Source organism: Pararge aegeria, chromosome 22 (assembly GCF_905163445.1).
Source record: "Pararge aegeria chromosome 22, ilParAegt1.1, whole genome shotgun sequence".
Classification (NCBI taxonomy): Eukaryota; Metazoa; Arthropoda; class Insecta; order Lepidoptera; family Nymphalidae; genus Pararge; species Pararge aegeria.
The window spans coordinates 3041384-3066194 of NC_053201.1; the positions used below are offsets into that span (position 1 = coordinate 3041384).

At 36.4% G+C, this 24811-nt stretch overlaps 8 non-coding genes and 2 pseudogenes across 8 annotated transcripts; all 10 read left to right on the forward strand.

Moving 5' to 3' along the window:
* The first annotated feature begins 53 nt into the window (after nt 1-53).
* On the forward strand, nt 54-172 carry LOC120634007. The gene has a single exon (XR_005659218.1). It is a non-coding gene; the product is annotated as a 5S ribosomal RNA (ribosomal RNA).
* Nucleotides 173-234: 62 nt separating this feature from the next.
* Nucleotides 235-353, forward strand: LOC120634001. The gene has a single exon (XR_005659212.1). It is a non-coding gene; the product is annotated as a 5S ribosomal RNA (ribosomal RNA).
* Nucleotides 354-415: 62 nt separating this feature from the next.
* LOC120634009 lies at nt 416-534 on the forward strand. The gene has a single exon (XR_005659220.1). It is a non-coding gene; the product is annotated as a 5S ribosomal RNA (ribosomal RNA).
* A 62-nt stretch (nt 535-596) lies between these two features.
* On the forward strand, nt 597-715 carry LOC120634002. Its single transcript, XR_005659213.1, has one exon. It is a non-coding gene; the product is annotated as a 5S ribosomal RNA (ribosomal RNA).
* A 62-nt stretch (nt 716-777) lies between these two features.
* LOC120634011 lies at nt 778-896 on the forward strand. The gene has a single exon (XR_005659222.1). It is a non-coding gene; the product is annotated as a 5S ribosomal RNA (ribosomal RNA).
* A 62-nt stretch (nt 897-958) lies between these two features.
* Nucleotides 959-1077, forward strand: LOC120634003. Its single transcript, XR_005659214.1, has one exon. It is a non-coding gene; the product is annotated as a 5S ribosomal RNA (ribosomal RNA).
* A 62-nt stretch (nt 1078-1139) lies between these two features.
* LOC120634016 lies at nt 1140-1258 on the forward strand (annotated as a pseudogene).
* A 62-nt stretch (nt 1259-1320) lies between these two features.
* Nucleotides 1321-1439, forward strand: LOC120634004. Its single transcript, XR_005659215.1, has one exon. It is a non-coding gene; the product is annotated as a 5S ribosomal RNA (ribosomal RNA).
* A 62-nt stretch (nt 1440-1501) lies between these two features.
* LOC120634014 lies at nt 1502-1620 on the forward strand (annotated as a pseudogene).
* Nucleotides 1621-1682: 62 nt separating this feature from the next.
* On the forward strand, nt 1683-1801 carry LOC120634005. The gene has a single exon (XR_005659216.1). It is a non-coding gene; the product is annotated as a 5S ribosomal RNA (ribosomal RNA).
* Nucleotides 1802-24811: the final 23010 nt, after the last annotated feature.

A 24811-nucleotide genomic window follows, 5' to 3' on the forward strand; every position in this document is an offset into this window, starting at 1 on the left:
ATCTGTTCATTTGCATGCACTGTTTTCTTTTCTTTACTTTCAGGAGTGATATCGCCGACGTCCATACCACGTTGAACACACCGGTTCTCGTCCGATCACCGAAGTTAAGCAATGTCGGGCGCGGTCAGTACTTGGATGGGTGACCGCCTGGGAACACCGCGTGATGTTGGCTTTTTGTTTTATCTGTTCATTTGCATGCACTGTTTTCTTTTCTTTACTTTCAGGAGTGATATCGCCAACGTCCATACCACGTTGAACACACCGGTTCTCGTCCGATCACCGAAGTTAAGCAATGTCGGGCGCGGTCAGTACTTGGATGGGTGACCGCCTGGGAACACCGCGTGATGTTGGCTTTTTGTTTTACCCGTTCATTTGCATGCACTGTTTTCTTTTCTTTATTTTCAGGAGTGATATCGCCAACATCCATACCACGTTGAACACACCGGTTGTCGTCCGATCACCGAAGTTAAGCAACGTCGGGCGCGGTCAGTACTTGGATGGGTGACCGCCTGGGAACACCGCGTGATGTTGGCTTTTTGTTTTATCTGTTCATTTGCATGCACTGTTTTCTTTTCTTTACTTTCAGGAGTGATATCGCCAACGTCCATACCACGTTGAACACACCGGTTCTCGTCCGATCACCGAAGTTAAGCAATGTCGGGCGCGGTCAGTACTTGGATGGGTGACCGCCTGGGAACACCGCGTGATGTTGGCTTTTTGTTTTATCTGTTCATTTGCATGCACTGTTTTCTTTTCTTTATTTTCAGGAGTGATATCGCCAACGTCCATACCACGTTGAACACACCGGTTCTCGTCCGATCACCGAAGTTAAGCAATGCCGGGCGCTTTCAGTACTTGGATGGGTGACCGCCTGGGAACACCGCGTGATGTTGGCTTTTTGTTTTACCCGTTCATTTGCATGTACTGTTTTGATTTCATTATGTTCAGGACTGAAATGGCCAACGTCCATACCACGTTGAACACACCGGTTCTCGTCCGATCACCGAAGTTAAGCAATGTCGGGCGCGGTCAGTACTTGGATGGGTGACCGCCTGGGAACACCGCGTGATGTTGGCTTTTTGTTTTATTTGTTCATTTGCGTGTACTGTTTTCTTTTCTTTATTTTCAGGAGTGATATCGCCAACGTCCATACCACGTTGAACGCACCGGTTCTCGTCCGATTACCGAAGTTAAGGAGCGTCGGGTGCTGTCATTACTTGGATGGGTGACCGCCTGGGAACACCGCGCGATGTTGGCTTTTTGTTTTACCCGTTCATTTGCATGCATTGTTTTGTTTGCTTTATTTTCAGGACTAAAATAGCCAACGTCCATACCACGTTGAACACACCGGTTCTCGTCCGATCACCGAAGTTAAGCAATGTCGGGCGCGGTCAGTACTTGGATGGGTGACCGCCTGGGAACACCGCGTGATGTTGGCTTTTTGTTTTACCCGTTCATTTGCATGTACTGTTTTGATTTCTTTATGTTCAGGACTGAAATGGCCAACGTCCATACCACGTTGAACGCACCGGTTCTCGTCCGATTACCGAAGTTAAGCAGCGTCGGGTGCTGTCATTACTTGGATGGGTGACCGCCTGGGAACACCGCGTGATGTTGGCTTTTTGTTTTACCCGTTCATTTGCATGCACTGTTTTGTTTGCTTTATTTTCAGGATTAAAATAGCCAACGTCCATACCACGTTGAACACACCGGTTCTCGTCCGATCACCGAAGTTAAGCAATGTCGGGCGCGGTCAGTACTTGGATGGGTGACCGCCTGGGAACACCGCGTGATGTTGGCTTTTTGTTTTATCTGTTCATTTGCGTGTACTGTTTTCTTTTCTTCAGTTTCAGATCTTATATCGCCAACGTCCATACCACGTTGAACACACCGGTTCTCGTGCGATCACCGAAGTTAAGCAACGTCAGGCGCGGTCAATACTAAGATGGGTAATGTTGTTTTTTTTTCAGTCAATTTTTTAATGATTGGTTGAATCTTCTAAATCTAACTGATGGAAATCATCTACAGTTAGGAAACTCACCCCATATTTTTATTTATTGCCAGAATATTATAACATTATTGTAGATAACAGAGATTTACAAGATAAGACTGGTTAATTAGGAGCAATTAAGCGACTGGTATCGGACGCTAATTAAGCTAGATAATATCGCTTGATTAACAATATTGTTACACAACTGTGAACGCGTGTGTGTTCTGTGTAGTTGACAGTTCATTAAAAGCATTATGTGTGCAGTTTATGGATGCATCTAAATCTATATATTTAAAAAATAATTTCTGTTTGTTAGTCTCGCTAAAACTCGAAAACGGCTGGACTAATTTGGCTGATAAAGTTCTTGAAATATTTAAAAGGTTTAAACGCTGGGAGAATATGGAAAAAAAATGAAATGAAAATATTTATAAGACGTATTTTTAAAGTCTTATTAAACAAATTCGCACCCGCTGTTAGTACGCTTATACATTTTAAACTACGCAACAGATTTTGCAAAAAGTGATGACTTGCTCTGAAACGTTGTCGATGAAGATAAGAAACTATGTACGATAAGAAAGCTCAGAGTCCCTCAGAGGGTGATGAAGAGAGCTATGCTCGGAGTATCTCTATGTGATCAAAAAATGAGAGAAGGTGTTCAGTAGAATAACCAGAGTCACTGACTTAGGCAATACTTCCTACAAAATACCTATTTCCAGCAGTAGACATCGACATGACAAAGTGGCTTTTATGACTGGTTGCCATAGCATAACCACAGAATAAGTAACATACAGAAACCGTGTACACGACTAATATTGAAGCATCAAACACCTCCACTTAAGTAGTGTTTCTCGAACAAAAGTTTAGTCACTTCATACCATGTAGCAATTGTCATGAAGTGAAAAATCAGAAAAGCTTGTGAGCTAGCAACATTCCGCGGATGTAAAGTGAGACGTTGGCGGGGCGTTGTCACTGTTTTAGACACAATGTGCATACAATAATGGGTGAATGAGGATTCTGTATGTTCTTAATTCTTTGCGCTTAACAATTGTCACTTACGCACACCCCTGCGTACTTCGGCTGGCTGTAGCTAAACTTTGATAGCCATTTGACCAGTCAAGCCATAAATTCTCAGAATCACCCGACCGTTTCATTAACTCAATCACTCGTATCACTCGTATTCTAACCCTTGTTAATGCACCAGATATGAAGATACAGCTAATCTTCACATAACTTAGGATCAGCGTAGTTACGGCCGCCGTTGACCATTGTCCCGTTTAATTTAAACCGGGAGTATTCTCACAATTGATTGTATCCGAACAATAGATCGATCGGGCTATTTACACGATTCACGTACATTGCAGCTTTAGTTGACTGTTTATTTAAAATTATGCACGGGAAACCAGCTATGGATGGTATGTACTGCGATATTATTGAGGCGCTTTTGAAAATAGGACGGTGTTTAGTTCCATTCAGGAGCAATGCTGTAATGATTTTATTAAAGTCCGACAAAGTTTATTTTGCGTTTCATATTTTTGTTATTAGCTCTTATTTTTATAGGTTTAGGTTTGATATTTCATTGACAATTAGTTTGTGAAGATGTTTTAAATTGTTTAGTATTGTCGTAAGATTTTATGTTTGTCTGTATTTATGCAAAGCGGTCCTTGGGGTGGTGTTTTCGGTTTTTGGCCGCTATTGAAACTTGACCCCGTCAATTTTGCCGTTTCCTTATTAATCCATAAAGGATTATTATACTCTACTACTCATGTCCGTTTTAATATGAGTTCAGATTGTTATCATAATGGATATAATTATCGTTTATGTAAATGTTATATTTGGTAGATATGCGGTACTTATATTGCTATTAAATGTTGGTTGTTTAGGATTCGAATTTTGAAATTTTCTTTCGAAGATGGAATCTAAGTGAGGAAATTAGATAAAGAACAGGGTCTTTACTTTTAGTAAGTTGTCATAGGTGCCTTATAAAATATAATAGCAAAATTTCAGTAAAGTATATTAGTTAAGCACAAAATTCAAGGTACCATTTTTAACTTAAATGAGTTTTGCATTCTAATTGAATAGTTTTAATACGCCTTCTTAAATAAAATAGCAATTACTAGTGCAGAACATCAGCATTGAATAAAAATGAATTTACTCCATATTCTCGTTACAACAACTTCTAAATCTAAATAAATAGATAAATTATTTTCTTATTTTCATACCTATTATTTTAGTTTTAGAATTTGGTTATTTCGATTTACCTAATCATCGAGTACGAACCAAACATAGATTGTATGTATAACACCTATCCCTATTTTAGTAAACACAATTTTAGCAACAATAAGGACAAATATAAATTACTACTATTAATAATGCATTGTGTGGATCTTATTTAGGCTGTCAGCAGTTCAAGTGGGTGTTCATAGCACAACAATACCGAACTCTAAGCTCTTTAAAATAAAGTTCAATATTAAAAAGCTTCGTCAAATTTCGCATTTACAATGAGTACGAGAAGATATAATGCGTATTGAGATACTGCACAGAAGTTAATAGTCGAAATAACAAGTTTCCCTTTGATGATTTTGTATGATTAATTGACCACATATTTTACTTATTATCGTGGTATCTACGGTTGATACATTTGATACACCGAGTAGTAAAAAGGAGTCTGAAGATTTTTATAATATTTATTAAATGTCAGAGTAGTTCTTTGCTGTTCTAGGTCCTAAGGTTTTTACGCTACGCTTTAATAGGATTCAAAATATATAGCTTTTAATAAATTTCACACAATTACCTATTATGCGGAGTAAAACTAATTCTTTTGCAGGATGGAATAGTGTAACTGTATTTTATTATATTCTACTAAAAATGTTATTTAAAAATGAATGTTGAATAAGCATTATTTAGTATTTAATAGTTCACATAATATAGTCAATGTCTAACGCATAGATACCATAAAACGTGCGTAGAGGGTACAAGGTCGAAGATCTGTTTTGTGTGGAGTAAAAGGATTGAAGAAATTATAAATTACACCATATAGATTCTCCTGCTTCTCGCGGAGTATAGAAAATTTAGCCTAATTTTCATAATATACTGTGGATTTTATTAATATTGAACTAGACGTGGATTTTTATGTCTAAAATTGTGTCAGTATTTACTTATTTTGAAAACAAACTAGTGAGGTGGCTTGGCGTCTGTAATATGTATGATTGGCCTATTTCAAATTAAGTGCACTGACTCACTCACTCATTACGGCGTTAATGACGGAAGTCAAATTGCAAACTGAGTCCACTAGTGATGCTTCTACAGTTTGCTAATTACACAATTCATAATCCGAAACAGAGATTATAACTCCCCCATTTCTAACAAATAGAGATGTGCTGATAACTTATAATCCCGCGCTCTGACAAATGGTGTTAATAAGAAACCTGTCGCGGTGGGATTAGGCAGTGTTAATTGCAGTTTACCGCTTCGTGCTAGTGATGTGATGGCTATCTATATCGATATGATTTTTTTTTTTCGCAAGATATAATTTAGTGACTATGAAGTGTGGCTCTTTGACCTACAGGTTTTAAAGACGATTCCGCCAGTGAAAAATAATGAGTACGTACCTATTTGATCAAAAATACTGTAAAATCGGTAATAGCGCATTGGTTAGGAGCTCGAATTTAGAGATCGGCGTTTTAAGTATTTAAAATATCACTTGCTTCAACGGTGGAGGAAAATATCGTGAAGAAACCTGCATGCCTGAGAGTTCTACGTAATGTTATCAAAGGTGCGTGGCGTCCACCAATCCGCATCATACAGATATGCCTTCATGAAATAAGAGATTGGTCGACCTTTTTGACAATATGCATAACATCAGCCATAATACTTAATAACTTAAGTCGTTAAAGTTTATTATTATTAATTAGGCATGTACTCGCCGTTGGATCAAACCCACAAAAATATACTTTAATACATAATCAAAACGTATTCAATCATTTTTATTATTAGGGGCAAACCCCTTATAATATAAATTTAATGATAGTTCAATAAAAACGCTGAGAATTTTTAGGATGAAAACTTCTATCGATATTTAAATTTAATCTTCGTGTGCATAACTACAAGATAATTTAAAATCGGCATTACAACGAAGTGTCGTAAGCGGATTACTTTTAAAATTAAAATGGCGGCGCGTAATTAAAATATGTCATAATATTTAAAGGGACCGCGAAATTAAATAGAAAATTGTTAGCAATGTCTACCATACTTTATTACTTTAATAACATAGGATGATGTTGCTAAACAATACGGGACTTGGGGACTGTGAATGAATTAAATGGCTTTATTTTATGATAATCCATGAGCCCACACAAATGTTGCACGAAACTGGATGATGATCCTGAGTGATAGTTACCAGCAACGATTGTGGTCTTCGAGGCAAGAGAGAAAATATCATCAAAATCCGGTACAATGAGTGAAGCATTATTAGAGTGTCGTACCCAAAGGGTTAAACGGGACCCTATTACTACGATTCAGCTGTCCGCCCGTCTAGTCTGTCTGTCTCTCTCAGTCTGTCTGTCTGTCCGTCTCTCTCAGTCTGTCTGTCTGTCCGTCTCTCTCAGTCTGTCTGTCTGTCCGTCTGTCACCAGATTGTACTAGGAGTGGCTGTTTCTACGAGTTTTAAGATTAAAGAATGGCGCCATACACCCGTCGTGTTGAATTTTTCCAAAAACTTTACAGCGATTGTTACTAGGGATGATGTTAGGAATCTTACAATAGGTACCTCATACATTAAAATTTGTTAATGCATTTAGAAGTTATGGTGAAATTAAGAAAGTCATATTTAAATGAGAAAAGGTTTTTTAAAGTGGTCCTATAAACCATCGCTTATAAACGGAGCAACACTTCGCAGGGTATGGAAGTTTCTACAATATGCCACCCAACAAAATATGGCACGGGTGTTAAGCTTCATATGTCTGCAACCACGTCCTTCAGACCGGTAGGGTGATTATATATCTCACGGCTTAAATCTAGTGATCTTTGCTGTCACTTTTGTATTTTTTATTGTACGTGACGTTTGACAGCAAATATCGCGAGATGTACGCCTGTTGCAAGTCTTTCGCGGAAAACGTAATCACCCTGCAGAAATCAGCAATGCTACTTGGCCGCAGAAATAAGTATAGCGGCTCCCCCAAAAGTAAAGTCGAAGTCCTACCCACTGAGCTATCACCGCTTCGCAGACAATTATGCAGTCGATAGCAGTTTATTTTCTCGATGGTGATTATTTAATTGATAGTTTATCCATTCACATAAACCATCGAATTATATAGTACGAGTGCAACTACTACCTAAAACTTAAATTCATTTTGTTCGCAGTTCATAAGGCACGATAGAACTGAAGTATCGGCATCCCTATAGCATTTTAACCAAGCAAGTTATGATTGAGATGCGTGCGGTTAGACAATTTCGTACTATTCGTTCTGTATCATTTGTATTGGTCAGTGATAGAGTGAGTTATCATAGTGATGGAGATCGGGTTTGTTTGGGCCTTCATTATTATGAAATACGGTGGGATAGGAATAGAATATTATGCTAATGTTTTGTACTTAGTTAACTAATTCCGTGGCCTAGAGATTTGTATGTGTATATAAGTGGAGTTGGAATATATACGAACCCGTTTCTAATAAGAAGAAGAAGAAACTCTTTATTGCACATATACATTTAGGAAAAGAAACATTCATGAAAAAGTAAACAATGTAGACATGCAAAGGTGGCCTTATAGACGGGTATTAAATTCGCGAAAGCGCGATCCTGAATAGAATAATGCTAATGTTTTGTAGTTAATTGATTCGATGGTATAGAAGTAAGCATGTGTTTATTAGTGAAGTACCTATACATAACTATCCCGTCTCAAATATGTATTTCATTAATATAATATTCATCTGTGAATTCATTAAATTTTATCTTCTAGCCCTAGAAAAGGTTGGCTCTCATACCGTTCTATAAATCCTTACTTTAGCTTGCTAAAAACATGAATTAAGTAATAACTCGATAACTTTATAGTATGTAAAGCTTAAACTGTTTCAATATACATCTGTGAGTTCTTAAAATTTTATCCTGTCGCTCTAATAACGGTTGGCCGTCATATCGTTCTAGAAATCCTGGTTTTGGCTTGGTTAACACATGAATTAAATGATTACTCGATAAATTTATATTATGTAAAGATATAACTGTTGCCAACACTCTTTATTCAAAAACTCTTACAGGAATCGTTAGTCTTACTGTGATAAAATGTATCTTACACCCGTCTCCAAGATGCCTGCTTTAAAGGTATGTGCCCATTATCATCAAGATTGGTGCAGGGGTTCACGATAGTTGTGATAACTAATATAAGAACATGCACACTTTGGCGTTTATAATGTTAAGTAGGTATAAGAACATTTTACTATAATACAATTTGCAAAACGTGTAATTCGTTACACAGACTATTAATAGTCTATGGCTGGTGATATATTTTACTGAACCTGACTCACTAGGCTATCATTTGAGTTAGGCTTCGGCTTCCCTTTCGAGGGACTAAGTTCGAGCCCCCAGCAGAACACAATTAAGTATACTTTATTTAACGGTAAAGGAAAACATCGAGAGAAAAACCCGCTTGGACTTCATCCAATATATATACAAAGGCGTGTGAAGTCTACCAATCTACACTTGGCCATTATAGGAGACCGACGTAGCTCGTAATGGGTCAATAATGAAGATATGAGAAAACACTAGAATTTAAATCTGCAAACTAAATCCATTAATTTGACTGCCGATTGGCGCAGTTCGCAGCGACCCTGCTTTCTGAGCCCAAGGCCGTGGGTTCGCTTCCCACAACTGGAAAATGTTTGTGTGATGAGCATTAATGTTGTTCATTGTCTGGGTGTTTATACGTATATTAAGTACATATTTATATTATTCATAACAATATTCATCAGTCATCTTAGTACCCATAACACAAGCTACGCTTACTTTAGGGCTAGATGGCGGTGTGTGTATTGACGTAATATATTTATTATTATTCATTCTAATCTTCTTTCAATTCTAAATAAAAAACTAACAAAAACCTTCATAACACGAGTTAATGATGTAACAAACATAAACCAACATCAAGTCCCATAAAACTGATTGAGAAGGGTCCCATACAAAAACAAAACTCACTTTCAATACACCGCGGACCCCTGTCAGCGAAACAAAACGCTTTAAGAATGAAAAATGAAATCAAGTGGACAGTGCGTAGTGAGGACCACAGCAACGCGGGACATGTTACATAAAATATTCACAGATACCATTTAAAAAACTGTGTTGATAAAAGAGATGGATTAGTTTTTCATGAAACATTTACATCGACAGCTAACCTAAATCTGTCTAATGCACATTTTTTGCCTTCCAAAATTTGGATTGAGGGCAGTTAATGCGTTCAATATGACATTTTTAACATAAACCATCAAAAAAATAAAATAAGAAAGATATAAATCAAAGCTCTGGAATACAGGTTTTAAAAGATATAGCTTATAAACGATCAACTTTATAACTACGTTTACTTTGGGGCTAGATGGCGATGTGTGTATTGTCGAAGTATATATATTTATTTATTATTTATTAGTTTCGTCGCAATCTTTTGAATAAAACTATTTATTTAAATAAGAATTTAAACAATGCAACGGTACAAAAGTAATGAACTTTCTGAACTTTCCGATGATGTTTCTGATGGTAATCTTCTTTAATTTTAAAAAACAAAAGTTGCTTTTTGACTTAACTATGATTATTAGATATATTTCTACAAGGATTTTATTGTTTCTAATAATAAGTTAATTAATAATTTATAGTAAAATTTTCATGTATCATCAACGCCAAATAATCGTAAATAATTGTCGTAGTATATTTATTTATAACTTCGCCAATCAGTTTTAGCCGAATTCTGTGACATATTGGTCAAGCCAAACTACGAGCTTAAAATATGAGATAATGTATACAAAACCAAACAGAATATAACAGTTAAGAAAAATAATCTGGACTAATAGTATCTAAATTTTCTCTAGAACTGATAATTTTTCAGTACGAGTTGGTAAATGTGATAATACAGTATCCCCGACTGTTCCCAAGTCAACACGTTCCGTGGTACCACCGCCCAAGCTTGACCATCCATTTATCAGCGGCACTTAGCCAAATTTACATAAAATCCAGCGCATGATTAATGCGCGTACGTGATACGGTAGTGTTACCGATGAGGATTATTGTATAATGTGTATAGTTGATAAATTATACGCGTAAATAGGACGCTCGCTGTTTATTATCCAGCCCATTCTTTGTCTGCTCCGAACTGATTAATAAATACAATAATAACACGATTCAGCATCATCATCGTCTTAACTGATGGAGACAAGTTTTTCGAAAGGATTTCCATTTCAATCAATTTTCATGTTACATTACATTACTCATAGCAATATTTAACAGGATTACATGTATGATAAAAAAGCTCGGTTATGAATTGCTCTAACTTCATAGCTCAACATTAACTAGACTATGATATGGTGATAACAAAAAAAAAACTTGCTAAGTTTGTTGTGCTAAATTATAACGTTCGTTACAACGTTATAACGTCGTACCAAACATCGCTTCAAGTGTTAAGGCCACCTTTGCGCATAAATATTTGTTTACCTTATAGCCATAATAGTATTTTTGGATGTCATTTTGCGATTTTATTTCAGTCAAACAATTAAAGTGGATTTTTTTCATTCATTCACAATAGACCCTACTATCTATCGAGCCATGAACTTAAACCTATTTATTGCCTTGCCGGTTGGTCTATGGAGGCACTTCAGGTTCTTCAATTATGAGATTTCTTGATATACCTTTATAGATTTCTGAGTTTCTTTCCGGCTTTATTTCCGGATTCTATTGATAGAATCTGCTTTCTTCTTATTAAGCTACACTTTTTAAATTTCCTAGAATGCCTGTCATTTTAGTAATAATTCTATCGCCCCAAATATGCAATCTTGGTCAAGGAGGCGAATAAAAAATGCCCATCTTAATTTAAAAAACGGGAGCAACATCGTTAATTATGTAAATGAAAGCAGCGGAGTTGATTGATTTGCTCGCAATTGAGTAACAATGGGCCCGCATGTTTTGCTTATGAATAGGCCTTTAAACATAAGTTTAGATAAACTGCAAGATTTAATGATCAGAATAAGTAAAAAGATGATATGTGCCAACCGAAAATATACAGAATGGGTTAAATATTTAATTAAAAACAACGATACTTGATAAAATAGGCATCTGTTATCAGGCTGGCCATGATCTAAATCATTTGAACTGTGTGACAAAACTATTGCTTGAAAATTACACTCCTAAATTTATAAAAATTTAATATTTTACAAATCCAATCCTGAAGCTTCTTTTTTGAAAAAAATTGATCTTTGTAGCCCAAACGAATCTACATTTTTTGTTTAATCTTTAATTAGTAGGCACTTTTATCCAACACAGATATGCCAGCCCCATAATCCCTGAAATAACTTAGGTAAAAAAAAACTTAATCATTAAAATAATAACATATATAAAAGAAATGTAACTGATACAATTTTTTATTGCTGCCTTCGACCTGAAACCTTTGTTGTCAGTTTTGAGGAAAATGTCGTTACAACACCTATGTCTAAACTTTTAACGTCATATTTCCGCATAGCATCTAGTCGCTCCAAATTGTATCTGCTACATTCCACCAGTACATGCTGAACATCATCCATCGTACCGCAAATATCGCAGTTGGCAGAACTAGCTTTCTTAATTACAAATGCGAGTTTCTTAGAAGGATAATGTCCAGATCGTAAAATATAAGCTACTTTATATTTTCTGAAGCGGTGATAGCAGATTGGGTAGCTCGACTTCACGTTCGAAGGGCCGAGTTCGAATCCCAGCACGCACCTCTTACTTTTCGAAGTTATGTGCGTTTTAAGTAATTAAAATATCACTTGCTTCAACGGTGAAGCAAAACATCGTGATGAATCATGCATGCCTGAGAGTTAGTTCTACATAATGTTCTTAAAGGTGTGTGGAGTCCACAAATCCGCACTGGGCCAGCGTGTTGGACTGCGGCCTTAACCCCTTCTCATTGTGGGAGGAGACCCGTGCCCTGTAGTGGGCCGGTAATGGGTTGATGTAATGATGATGATGATGATATATTTTCTACCAAAACATTACCAAACAAAAAAAAAACGTTTGAAAAATATTTTGATTGAAAAAAATTACAGTCAAAATATTTTTAAAAACAAAGAAACACAGGTGCTGAAAAGAACTACGATATCTCGAAATATGATAAACACTCGATCACGACACGTTCGCAAACGGAAACTGTAAATCTAACATTAAAGCCTCCACACAGTTAAATAATGGATGAGCCGCGCGCAAAAATCCTACAGGAATTATGAAGGCGCACATAATTCATTCTCATTTTGAATTATTGACTCTATGGTAATATAGAAGCTTTCAGATATAAAACAATGACAATAGATATTATATGGGTTCCCATTTCTTAAGGAAAATTGATCATGGGAAATAGGATATCACATTCCTTGTTGTGTAATTTTTTAGTCGCTGCACCTATATTTGGTTTAAGTCACAGAGTTAAGATCATTTAGAATCCTCATTCAGCCATTGTGGCATTGTGTCCAAAAACAGAGAAGATGAGTACGTCTCACTATACACCCGCGGAATTTTGCTAGCTCACAAGCTTTATTTCTAGCTATAATAGACACAACACGACGCGCTTGAACACAATCTCACCTGATGGAATGTGTAGATGGGACGCGCTTGCCAAGAAGAATTCACTCTTGCTTTAAAGATACCCAGGTTGTAAGAATTAGGGAACACAAAACTCGGAAGGGTGTTGAAAACCCCAGCCATGCGTAAAAGAAAAGAAGATGCAAATCGCTTCGTGCGAGTTTTTGGGATATTAACTACATAGGGATGAAAACCCGCCCGGTGCCTGGCAGTGCAATGGTAGAATGGTGAGGAGGGGAGGAGATCTTGAGCATACTCTCCAAAGTATATCCTATAAAATACCGACAGACTGGCTACCTTACGGCGATGATCAAGAAGTAATAGCAAAAATAATTACGCGACTAACCGCCTGTTCGAGAAACACTGCTAAAGTGGAGTGGTTTTTGATGCTTCAATATAAGTCGTGTACACGGATTCTGTATGTACTTAATTCTATGGTTTAAGTATTGTTTTTCTTATATCAACTAAATGCTGCTTGGGTTTAAGATACGAAAGTATCAACCATCCGACGGTGGGCAGCGACCCTGCTTTCTGAGTCCAAGGCCGTGGGTTCGATTCCCACAACTGGAAAATGTTTGTGTGATGAACATGAAAGTTTTTCAGTGTCTGGGTGTTTATCTGTACATTATAAGTATTTATGTGTATTTTATTCATAAAATATTCATCAGCTATCTCAGTACCCATAACACAAGCTACGCTTACTTTGGGGCTAGATGGCGATGTGTGTGTTGTCGTAGTATATTTATTTATTTATCCTCAACTGTAACAGAGTTTACTAGCTAAAAACCTTTTTATCATCATATAAACACATTACCGTCCACTACAGGGCACGGGCTTCCTTCCACAACGAGAAAGGGCTAAGACCGTAGTCCACCACGCTGGCCCAGTGCGGATTGGTGGACTCCACACACCTTTGAGAACATTATGGAGAACAAATCTAAGTCATGCAGGTTTCCTCACGATGTATTCCTTCACCGTTAAAGCAAGTGAGATTTGTATTGCTAAATTTCTAACTTTTCTAAGTTATGTGTAACTTAGAAAAGTTAGAAATGCATCCTGAGATTCGAACTCAACTCCCCGAAAGTGATGTCGCAGTTCTACCCACTGGGCTATCACCGCTTCCCACTGGCTACTATAGGTATCTAATAGGCAGTTATTAAAAAATCACATTGCCAAAGAAAATCTAATTTTTAACTGTTTATAATATAATACAGGTTTTACAGAATTAATGGAAACAAATATTTGATTGTATCAAAATTAATCTCGAACCTTAGCACACATATTTGGCATCCGCTGTAAGAAACAAGATGATATATTGTGCCACAACCACAAAATACAAACAACATAATCTCGCCACAGACCAGTCTGTTTCAAATGACGTTCGTTTTTCTCACATCCGTTCTGTATTCAAATTTGACAATGACAAATCCCCCGGTCATTTCCGTTGCGGTTCGGATGTTCATATCATTTATATTCATTCGAGTTTCATTCTTTATACGAGTGATAAGTCAGCGAAAAGATGGCATTGAGTTTGGGGTTCAAATTAAGAATGGCGTCATTTGACGAGCGTTACTTGATTAAAACGCGGTAACTTGTTTGAAATCTCTGTATCCGAGAATGTATGAATGAATGAAGGAATGAATATACTTTTTGCCCACCACAAAAAGTAAATAAAAAAGAAAAATATAGCAAAACAACGTATACAAATTGGCAGCCACATCGCTTTATAGCAATTTCTTCCAGGCAACCAATGGCGAGGAAAACAAATACAGAAAAAAGTTAGGTGGTGCATAAATACATATACCCATAAAAGATATCTCATTACTTAAAAACAATATATAAACTAACAATTTAAATACAACAATATATATAATGTTTATTTAAAAAAATAGATATGGCATGAATATTTAATTTAGAAAAAAACAATATTACATTTTTGAAAAGAGTGGTGTTAAATGGATATCTTATTCTTCAATTTTATTCTTCTACAAAGTAGCCCTTGTCTACTATCCCAGTTGATAGTAAGTGATTATGCAGCCTACGATGGTAACGGGCTAACCTGTTAAGTGAATGGCAGTTTTAATATTAAAGCATACTCCTTATCGGTTTTTACTCAAGTAACGTCCGAAGCCTTCCACCAGAGCATACCAGAAATTATAAATTCCAAGGTTGACTCTGCAGAGTATCAAACCCGAGACCTTCGCTTATTAATCCTTACTACCGTGCCAGCATTTTTTATCACCTGGAAGTTGATGAAGGAGAGAATGAGTTTGCGTCCACTCCAGAACACTGAGAGGCCGTAAAGAAAAAGTATTTCCAGCGATCACACCTCTTACTTCAACAAAACTAACCACACTTCTTTTGAAAACTAATAACCGTATGAAATGAGCATATTTCTATAGGAGAAAATCGCTAGAAATGGAAAGGAAAAAAACAGGAAAGCCTTACAAGAGCCTGCATTAACGTGCTAAGCGACCCGTTACAGAATCACCCTTCGCGAACCAAACGCCCGTATGGAAATGTTATCGCGAATTTATTGTTATAACTCCTCCAGCTAAGTGATATTCGAGATTTCGTTCCAAATATGCTTCGAACATTTTCCTTATTTTATGTAAAACCCGACCACATTACCTAGACACTTGTCTAAGAACCAGCGCATGCAGAACCTTTAGAATCTGCGAATTTATTACAAGTAGTCGAAGTTCAAATTAAATTGGACGGTTGCTTACAGTTTCACAATGGTTTATTTCGTATTTCTACTGATTGCTCCGCTCGGCGCCATTTTCAAATTGAAGGTAATATTGTGCTAAATGAAAACTGATTGCATAAAGCTTGCAGCCTTAATGATGATTTAAAATTGAAAGTGAATCTTAATGTTGTCATGATTGAGTTCAAATTGGTACGTCGTGCATTGTGAGGAGTAATAATAGACAAATATAAGTAAGTGAAATATAAGAGACTGGTTAATGCAGCAGAAATAATGACAAATTATGATTTATGAAAGAAATTTGAAATAACACGAACATTACTTTAACCAACATTATAATCAATACATAAAAGCAAAGAATACAAAATTGGAAATAAATACCTGAGCATGTTATTAAAAGTACGAGTTATCTCAATATAGTATCACAAAGAGATACAGGTAAAACAAGAGAGTAAGCATTAAAAATACTACATTATTATCCATTTCAAGTATGCAATATATACATTTAAATTTATCAGAAAAAAATACATTTTCTCAACAATAACATGTTACTTTATCTATGAACCTACTCTAATATCAATAATGTTGCAATCCGCATCAAAATAAATCCAATAACTTTGGTCGCGGGTAAAAATGGATAAATAAATAAATGTCTAATTCGTAATTCATTTCAAGTTTCAAAATTTTAAACCTGCTGCTAGGGACTCTGTCACAAATCTTAACATACCTACAAAATATTTGACAAGATATATCAATATGTAAACATCGCAAACACACCATAAACGTTTTCAATTGCTTGCATCTACTGACTTAAGAATCCATTATTGTATCAATCGAGCCGAGAGAACGTTGGAAACAGAAAATGGTATTCGAGTATTTGCGAACAAATTGCAAATAAAACGTTTGTCGTCCCATCAAAAAGGTTTTGCTATAAATTAAAGGTAATATACATGTTAATGGCATAAGAAAATCTACGTCTTCCCCTTTGCCCCCGATGACGTGGATGCGAGGACTTATGAAATGAAGGAGGCGGCATTCATTACTATAAAAAGCAGCTTATTAAAGGTGAAAATAATATTATGAAGCGAGATTCTTTAAGGTTATAGATCGTTGTAAATAAAGTTGTATTGTGTCAAACTATCTATCAATATCTAAGAGTAACCAAATCATTATTAAAACAGGTAAATGTCTTCGAAAATTCCTTTAAAATTATTTTTGTTTGAATTCTTTTCTGTGACAATTATGTTAAACTTTCTCTTTTACAATTTATTTTTCATTTAAGTGGTTTAAAAAATAAGAACAACATATTAAGTTATTAGTTGTAACGACGATGTTTACTTTTTATTCTGGTAAGAATTCTTTGCTTTCCTGGGATGTAAGTATCCCATATCAGTCTGCAGGATGCAAGCTATCCTGTGCCAAGTTATATGATTGATCATCAACCCATTACTGACCCACTTACGGGCACAGTATGAGAAGGGTTTAGGCCGTAGTCTACCACGCTGGTCAAGTGCGGATTGGTAGACTTCACACGTCGTTGAGAACATTATGGTGAGCTCGCAGCATGCCGGTTTCCTCATGATGTTTTCGCTCACCGTTTAAAACAATTTAAACGGTTAGCAAAATTAAAACGGGCTGGAACTAGGTCTCCGCTTCAACTTACTATGACTTTTTTTTTTTAAACTAAACATGCCACATCTAATTTTCAAACGTTCTTGTTTTCCAAAATGTATAGCTTGCAAACGTGCGGGCCGACCGGTGGAGTGAAACTAAAAGCATTGTAAATTTCATACAAATGCTGTCGCCGGTACATTTGGTGCCGTTTTCAAATCTCCACAAGATATAGTGCTCCCTGAAGTAACATTTAAGTGCGCGCTTGTTGGTTGTTATATCATATAGAAAATAAAATACTTCTTAAGGTGTACTTCTTAAGTGCTGCTAAATGAGATTGAAGGAATACACACTATTAATAATCTATTTAACTAGTTCTTCACAGGGAAACAAAGATATCGTATTCTTTACCATTTTCTATTTTTTTATCAAATCAGACTAAGAGTTTCCGAGAGCTATAAATCCAACAGCTAGCAGACGCAACGGTCCAAAATTATTTGAAAAGTCGGTCTGGTTGTGTGCTAGTACTACAACATACATAAAATTATATTAAATTTTAAATGAAATGAAATGAAATGAAATGAAATGAAATGAAATGAAATGAAATGAAATTTATTCGCTGAATATGAGCTTACATAGGGTCTTATTATAATATAACATTCCTCCATATTCTACTATTAAGCATGCGAAATGTAAAATGCACAACAAGAACAATCATTACACATGTCTGCATAATCTTGTTGAGCAAGCATTGAAAAGTTATTTATTAAATTACCTGTATAATTTAAATATTAATGTTATCATAATAATGTCAAAATAATATCATTTTTAATTCAGATACTCGGATATTGCATAGAAACACTTACATAGAAACACATCTAATTTATTGTATATTTTAACGCACATTGCAAAGGGGGATTTTGCGGTTTGTTTTAATTTATATTTATTGTAAAATTAAACCAATAAATTAAACCAATCCTGGTAATCAAAAATCATCAATTCACCTTTATTTCAATGCTACAAATAATACTAATTAATAATAATTAAACAAATAAAGCTAATGATGCGCTATCAAGCGGTGATAGAACATTGGGAGCTCGACTTCATTTTCGGGGGGCTGAGTTCGAATCCCAGCAAGCACCTCTGAATTTTGTAAGTTATGTGCGTTTAAGTTAAAATATCACTTGCTTCAAAGGTGAAGGAAACATCGTGAGGAAACCTGCATGCCTGAGAGTTCTACATAATGTTCTCGAAGGTATGTGGAGTCCACCAATCAGCACTAGGCCAGTGTGGACTACGGCCTTAACTCCTAAATCATCTACTTTCCTTCTTTTATTCTATTCTTAATAGTCATTTATCTCCCTCTTATTTAAGGGATCGTTTTCGCTTTATTTCTGACTCATCTTCTCATTCCAACCTTCGATCCCGCCTTGGTAACCGTCTGGTACTCCCTTTTAGTAAAACGAAGTTCTTCAGTAATTCTTTCACCTTTAAAGCAATTATGCTCTGGAACAATCTGCCTGCTGAAATCCGTGGAAGTAGTTCCCTTCCGATATTTAAGAGTCGTCTGAAGGACTACTACCTCTCTTTGAGTGATGAAATTTGAAGTAGGTTCTTTATATTCTTTTTTTTTTTTAACTGTGTGTTAAAATCTACTTATATATATTATGTTTGTTATATATTTATATATACTATGTATATTTTCTATTTATATATCATGTATATTTTATATATTACGTATATTTATTTAAATTATATATGTATTTGTATCTTTACATTTTGGTATTTATGTATATCTATCAACACTCTTGGCACTATCCCGTTCTCTTGCTGTAAGTCCTATCTACAAAGGTTGCCTGTAAGAGATTGCTTGCAGCAATAAGGCCGCCTTTGCATGTCTACATTGTGTACTGTATACTCCTTACTGTTTCTTTTCCTGTATGTTATACGTGCAATAAAGTGTTTCTTCTTCTTCTTCTTCTTCTTCCTTCTCATTGTGGGAGTAGACCCGTGCTCTGTAGTGGGCCGGGAATAGGTTTATGTAATGCAACAAATAAAACATAGATATTAATGACGGACTTCTCTTTTTGTCGTTGCTGTCAACTATCACGAGATCAAATTTTATTAGTATTTTTCATTAATATAAGTAAAGATGATCCTTACAAAACCTTGATATTTATCTCAATAATTACAAAAGTAACTGCTTTGATAAGTGAAAATCACTTAACCGTATAGTCAAAGAGAATAATTTAGCGTTTTACCGCAGTCATCTTAAACTTCGAACGTATCGGGTGCTATTAGCATAAACTTTTCATTGCCTCTTACCCCTTTAGGAGGGTAAAGATATAAACAGTTTATATTTAGTACTTAACAGTTTATTTCTGCTTTTATCAACATTTGAATTGTTAATGTTCACATACCTTCCGTGGTTCGCGACAAAAGTCTACTCTTATTTTGAGAGAACAAATGTTTTGACGTGACAACGTCTTATAAATTGGTTTGCCGGGTGACACTTCAAGAAACTGCGTTACGCTCCGCTCACGTTATGCGCTCACAATGAGAGCGAGTGAGAGGCACGCGTCCCTTCCACTCGGGCATGGTTAGCCCGCCTAAGAGCGAGAGAGACAGACATAAAAAGTGAAAGGCACGCGTCCCTTTGTAGTAAACGCTGTTTCATTGTACGCAAATGTATTGCAAGTTATTGTATGTATATTTGTATATAAATACGTATGTATGTGTAAAGGTAAAAATAAAATTTTGTTAATATGAAATTCAGTGCGAGATTCTTTGTATAAATTAATGTTTTAAATATAATTCTTTGTATAAATAAATGTTTTAAATTGTTACTATTATTTCATCCTTCTTCCTACTATACGAATGAATATTCACATTAAAATTATTTTACCACTCAAAGTCGTTGTCACGTAAAACTTTCGCCCGTATACCGACTTTACAGGCAACCAATTTTACGTCCGCAGTACTAAATTAATTTACCTTACAAAGCTTGAGAAGAAAAAAAAGTATCCAGAAATATTTTTTTAGTAAGTGCTGAAACTGATAATGCAGTCTGGTATAGAAGCGGCTAACCTGAGGGTATGGCAGTTCTATTATACCTATAGCCCTTATCAGTTTCTTATCGACATCATACCGGAACGCTTTATCGCTTGGCGGCTCATATTTGTTGGGAGGGCCATAACTAGCTGAAGACTCGCAGCAGACTTGTCGAGAGAAAATTCAGAAATTATAAATTCACTAGCTGTTACCCTTTTTCTTTGTTTTTCACAATTTCCGTGGGAATCGTTTGTTTTCCTGGAATTAAAAGTTTTTTAATAAAATAAAATAAAAAGTAGCCTACGTTACTCTCCGTGTTTCCAACTAACTCTATGCCCAAAATTTAGTTAATTGTTGCTCAGTAAGGACGTGGAGGAAGGACAAACAAACATTTTAGCATTTATAATGTATTAATGAATTAATGAAAACACTTTTATTGTACACCAAAGAAAAAAGTATTTACAGAGTATTTATATTTTTTTATTTTTATATTATTTTTATTTATCTTTTTTTATTTTTTTTTATTTTTTTTATTTTTTTTTTTATTTTATTTATTTATATGCACATAGAGCAAGAGAGTACAATTTGGTCGCCTTATGTCTACATAGCGTTATATATAATACTAGTTAGGATTAATATCCTCCACTAGAGCAACCCGTAACCTCGCGCTGACCTAGGGAGACCGTCAAAAAAATTACGCCGAAAAACAACGCACTAACGGTCAATGTTAATAAAGTTATGATACAATATGACAAAAATGTTCGTTTCGGAAATTGGGCAATCTTAATAAAAAGCTATGACAGCATTGCCAGTAATCCGACTTTATTGCCATGGATGCCATTAAAATAAATTCGCGAGTGTCGGCCGATGTTTCATCGATTTTAATCGTGCTAAGTGACAATGTATTTATCACCTAAACGGCCTAAAGCTGGTTGCCCACCGATGATTTTCCAGGGTAATTAGGCGTTGCGATAGAGAAGCTTCGCTTTGCAATGCTGTGTTATTGTTAAATATGGTTGTTTGAGCTTAGCTGCAGCGTCTGAATACAAGTTTCATATTTAAATTTTGGAATATTTAAACGTGATATATCAAATAAATTTTTCAGTTGTTTGATCCATTCAAATCGTGCTAAGTGACCTAAAGGGCCTAAAGCTTGCCTACAAATTATGTCCAGGGCAACTAAGCGGTGCGAGAGATGAAACTCTTATCCGGCCAAGCTTAGCTGAAGCGTCTAAAACATATTTTATATTATTAGATGTATATACAGAGGAGGATTTTATATAACACAAAGGAGTATGCTAGGAAGTAGGAGTATGTCGTCGTTATCAAACAGAAATGAGAATGTCAATCAAAATAGGCCCATTATTAGGCTACGATACCTTCGATAAAAGATATTGTAGAAGAGCCATGGATTATAAACCAACTTCGCTCGCACCGCTTTTTCTTAGCTTTCTGGTGGAAATACAGCTTTAACCGGCCAAATCGAATAATGCCCGGTGTGGTAAACATGCAAATTTGAGGGAGTTTACGTGTTAATTTGAATTCCCGTTAATATCAATTTAGATAGGATTAGTCTCAATTCCCAAATATGCAATATTAAGTTTAGACGTGTTAAAATAATTTTCCACTCGAACGACTTCTGTACCTATCTAATTAAATCACAAGTGTCGAAAAATCTTTTTTGCCCCCTTAAGAGTAGCAAGCGCAGGTGATGCAACTCGAAGGATTTCCTATCCGTGGTGGTTAGAATCGGTCCAGAACTTTCGGAGCGTATTCTTTACAAACGTGTATGAACATGTGACGTATAGCTCAGATAATCAGTAAAGACCAACGGCTTGGGTTAAGTAACCATCTATTTATGCTCTTCTCAGCGTCACATGTTTATATATATTTGTGACGTATAACGCTCAGATACTTAGAATATACAAACGTGGTGTTAACGCAGGGTAAATAACCAGATTAAGCGCCACATATGCCTTAGTGACTTATTATAGATTAGGTACAATTTCGAGAAAGAGGTAAACCGCCGAACCCAACTCGGATGGGCAGTGTTCGGGAAACTTCGTGACATCGTTTCGTCCAAAACCCCTTAGTGCATGAAGACCAAAGTCTTCGAACAGTGCGTGTTGCCAGTGATGACTTGAGGAACAGAGTCGTGGTCGCTAACTGTGGGCCTCATAAGAAGGCTCAGAGTCACTCAGCGAGCGATGGAAAGAGCTATATTAGGAGTCTCTCTGCATGATCAAATGAGGAGAAATGAGGAGATACGTAGAAGAACTAAAGTTACCGACATAGCTCAACGAGTGGTGAAGCTGAAGTGGCAATGGGCGGGCACATAGCTCGGAAAACCGATGGACGTTGGGGTTCCAAGATGTTGGAGTGGCAACCTCGCACCGGTAAACGCAGCTTAGGTCGACCCCCAACCAGGTGGACAGACGACATCAAGCGAGTCGCGCAGATCCGCTGGATACAAGCGGCCCAGAATCGTGGAGTTTGGAACGCCCTACAAAAGAGCTATGTCCAGCAGTGGACGTCAATCGTCGATTTGATGATGATGATAGGTTAACTCAAATATTCGCTATATACATTATCTATACATACTTAATATCTTACTTATTATCTTAATATTAATATCTGGGCACTTGGCGACAGTGGCATCCATGATTTTCTATGCAAAACACGCTAAGTAAGGACCCCCAAACTCCCAGTTAAAGCACGCACCGCTGCACGAAGAAGGCCGGACAACGCAAATAGGTTTACCTACCTATAATCCCAATTAGCTTAACGCAGTGTTAGTTTCTAACTGAATAGTAATCTAATTAGTAACATTACGGCCAGTGATCAGAGCAATTTAATCGGAATGCCTGTGTCGCTTCTTCGTAATTAGAGGTGACATCTGTTGTCAGCGGGAAACCATAACAGCATAGGTACATATTGAATACATTGACCTTTATTTCTATCTGCTGTTACATTGTTTTTGTCTTGATTGTCGTCATTTTAACGATGGCAGTGAGCTTTTACAATCTTCATCATCAGCCATAACCGACCTTCTACTGGGTCTCATGTACACAAGTCTCCTCTTTGAATACGAGGGGTTCGCGGATTTGAGATTATTATTGAGAACTCTCAGACATGAAAGTTTCCTCACGATATTTTCCTTCGCCGGTAAATCATGTGATATTTAATATCTTTTGCGATAATAACATATTAATATTAAATCAATGGATGTAAGTGTGGCGACATATTATCATCATGCCGCAGTTTATTAATCCCATAGCTATGTTATCAATACTGGCAGCTTACCCATAGCTTGGCACAGGCCCTCATAGGATTTATGGTTTTAGAGCAGAGACCCACCACGCTGCTCCAATGCGGGTCGGTAGGCTTTATGTTCTCCGATGCACTGGAGCGGACACCACTAATTTGCTAGATGCGTGCTGGTACTGAACATTCTTTTAACAGAGAAAACAATACCTAATAATCTTTGGCTCGAACAGGGATTCGAATCCAAGTCCCCGTGATCCGTAATTGAATATGCTAACCAATCGATCAACGAGGCAGTTTGCTGTATACAAGTGTCCAATTGTAGTAACAAAGGCAGCGTTGGTTGGCCTTCAAAGAGGTGGACATGCGCTTTTAGACCAACTTAGAGTGAGAAATTATTGCGGTCAAGGACTTAAATGACATTATTTTCTCACACAATAACAGAAGGTTTAAGCGAATATTATTATAAAAAAATACCTGTTGCTTGATACCGTTACATGTACTCAGTAAGTACATGTAACGGTATCAAGCAACATCTAAATAAGTTTACTAAAGCGCACGAAAGTGTACGAAATGCAATCTCGCCACAAAAATGCCAGAATCCGTTGCTTATCGTATATTCTTTGCACCATAATTAATCCGAGCTGAACCTCTATAAAAGTAGATTAACAGACGGCCACTCGGACAAATTGTGTATTAATATTTTATGTGTTCACACCGCGCCGGGTCATAAAACTGTCATCGCGGGAAGACAAAGTGCGAACTCCTTAAGAGTGATTTAGGCCCGGATTATGGGGTATTGAGGCAGATGTAGTTACAAGTTACAGACGGGGAAATAGGTAGTTTTGTTATAGTGAAGAGTGATTTAGTTGGTCTGAAAATTCAGGGTTTTAGTTTTCTCAAGGAGTCTTTTTTTTTAGTTATTACTGTCAGACCCACCTGATGGTAATTTGAAACCTTTCGCCTTTGCACAGAGCAATAATTCGCAGGATATGATACTACGATACACTTAATCAGTTTTGTTAAGAGACTCAGACGGCGTCAAGAGACCTCCCTGTGTTTATAATGATATATGATGTGATATTAAATAACGAAAGATATTATAAATTTAAAATTTCTCCTGCCAAGAATCCAAGTTCTAACCGCAGCGCTCATCGCTGCGCTACGGTGGTCATCAAAAATACATTAATTATTAATATTTATTTAAAATTACTCTCCTTGATAGCGTTCTATGTAGGTATAAAGTAGACAATGGCGTGCATACAGGGTATGCACATGGTATGCGCTAAGCGGGCAGATGACAAGAAAAAAAACAAATCCAGTACGAGTGATAAAAATCTAAAGGCATTGTAAGAGTTATAAAATCTCTGCCTATAATATATATATATATA